At 40.1% G+C, this 2,608-nt stretch overlaps 1 non-coding gene across 1 annotated transcript; it reads right to left on the reverse strand.

Moving 5' to 3' along the window:
• Nucleotides 1-1,148: 1,148 nt before the first annotated feature.
• LOC145633522 (small nucleolar RNA R71) lies at nucleotides 1,149-1,254 on the reverse strand. Its single transcript, XR_014112842.1, has one exon. It is a non-coding gene; the product is annotated as a small nucleolar RNA R71 (small nucleolar RNA).
• Nucleotides 1,255-2,608: the final 1,354 nt, after the last annotated feature.

Raw genomic sequence — 2,608 nt, forward strand, 5'->3', positions numbered from 1 at the left:
CATGTATGAGTAATGGATTAGTGCTAATTGGGAAAATTTGATGGAGTTGATGATGTCATTAAATTTGGTTGATGATCATGTGCATGTGTGTGATTAATTAAAGAGTAGCTAACTTTGATTGTTGCACTAGATTGCATTGTAAGTTCACATTGATACGGACCATTGATTTGTGGCATGCATTTACACGATTGAGGTGTCTTGTGATGTTTCCTAGCTAGAGTTTATTGTAGTTGACGCTAGTTAGACCTCTAGGATAATAGCTTGATATGCTCAATTGGTTGCATGATTGATCTTCCCTCACATTGCTTGACTTAGCCAATTTGACCTCCCAATTAGTTGATTCCATTATGACTACATGTGGATCCTAGCCATAGGGCTTATTACATTTGATTTCTTCTCGTTGATTTGTCGTGTTTGTCCTAGTATAGAATTTACACCCTATCTCTAGACTTCGGAATAGCTTGACAATAGACAATAGACAATAGCCCACCATTCCTTTGGGTTCGACCCTCGACTTACCGTTATACTTGAGTAGGGGTGTGTTGAGTGATTACAAATTTTGTTTGGCCTTGGGTAGGGGTTAGTTTCAACGACCTAGTCTCGACCCTCGTTAAAATGGCGCCATTGCCGGGGAGTGGTGTCGTGATTGTATATTGTTGTTGAGTCTATTCCACTTAATTCAAAAACACAAAAAGATTTTCCTTTAGGCTACACTTGTAGCCGTGCTACTAATAATTTCGTTTGAGATTGTGTGCAAGTGAACATGGGAGAAGCTCATAGAGTGACGTTGAAGGAGTTGGGCACGCCGGGCGCTTACAAGTATGAGAGCGGGATTGCTCCATTATTGATCCCGGATGGTGATTTTGAAATCAAACCGGCTATGATCACCTTTATTGAGAGGAAACAATATTGTGGTACAAAAAGTGAAAACCCTCTCAACCATCTCAAGGATTTTGAGAAGTATTGTAAAACAATTATGGTAGCCGGAGTTGCTCAAGAATATATAAGGCTCAAGTTGTTTCCCTTCTCTCTCATTTGAAGAGCTTTAGAGTGGTTGGATAAGGAGGTCAAACCAAGGTCCCTAAGGACATGGGATGAAGTTACCAAGGCTTTCTTGTCTCGCTTCTACCCACAAAAGAAGACGGCGGAGGCTAGAGCCTTAATCCAAAGTTTCAAGCAATTGCCTAGAGAGAATCTCTATGAAGCATGGGAGAGGTACAAGGATTACCAAAGGGAATTCCCTCACCACGGAATTCCAACCTATCAAGTCATACAAATTTTCTATGGTGGTTTGAGCTCTCAAGGTAGATCGAGCCTTGATGTCGGAGCCGGAGGGCCAATTATGAACAAAACGGAAGAAGAGGTTGTGGATGTAATAGATGATGTGGTAAGGAACTACATGGATTGGCATGATGTAGAGAGTGAATTGACAAGCACAAGTGGCTCAATCGATCAATCCAATGTCGTCAACAATTTGTCCACATTGGTCTCGGAGTTAGGAAAGGAGATGATTTCTCTCAAGACCAAGCTTAAAAGTCCTTCACAAGATCAAATTCTTCCCTCCCAATTTAAGGAGAGAGGTACATCTTCCTACTCTAACCCTCCTTTTGCTTCTTGTTGCATGATAAGAGAATGCTTAGTTTGTGATTTATGTGGAAAGAATGATCATAATGCTAATTGCTCCAATGTTCCTTGTGATGGATATGAGAATGTGCGTGTGAATTGTGTTGATAATAATGATCATGGACCTAGATTTAATGCTCAAAAGAATGTTGGGAGTAGGAATTGTCACAATCATGGGAGATATGATAATTATAACCAAAATAGTGGTTATGGTAACCATGTGACCCAAGTATTTTGTGGTAACCACAATAACTTTTGTTGTAATGATCAAAGCCACGACCAAGAATATGGGGATCATAACCAAGGTTATGGTAACAATAATCAAAATTCCGGCCAAAATCATGGTAAGGGTAATTGGAGTAATCAAAGTAGGGGAGATTTTCAAAATGATGTTCAAAAAGGTACCCCACCCTAAATTACTCCAACGACTCAAAGCCAAGGTGATGATTTCTATGCTCAACAATTCCAATTGAATAGGCTAGAGAATCTCATGATGGCTCAATCCGAGAAGTTGAATGAATTCACATTGTCTTGTCACAAAATGTTTGAGGTCCTATTTACTCCTGGAAAGATGCATGAGAACCAAATCAATGAACTAGCCATCCCTTTGAGAGATTGTGTTAGTCCTCTTTCTTTACCCTCACAAGAAGTTGACTCTAGGGAACCGATGTGTGCTATGACCACTAGGAGTGGTAAGGTCCTTAAAGAGAGTATTCCTAGGAAGAGTAAGGAGAGTGAAAAGGAGAGTGATTCGAGTGAAGGGAATAAGCATGAAGAACCTAGCAAGATGAGTGAGGATTCCAATGATAAGCCTAAGGAGAAAGAGAGGAAGCAAGATGAGGTTTACAAACCTATAATTTCTTACCCCCAAAAGCACAATAGGTATAAATTGGATGAGCAATTTGGGAAATTCATCCAGATGCTTAAGCAACTTCATCTTACTCTTCCTTTCACCGATGTGGTAGAACAAATGCCAAACTATGCT

This window comes from Chenopodium album, chromosome 5 (assembly GCF_948465745.1).
Source record: "Chenopodium album chromosome 5, dcCheAlbu1.1, whole genome shotgun sequence".
NCBI classification, from domain to species: domain Eukaryota; kingdom Viridiplantae; phylum Streptophyta; class Magnoliopsida; order Caryophyllales; family Amaranthaceae; genus Chenopodium; species Chenopodium album.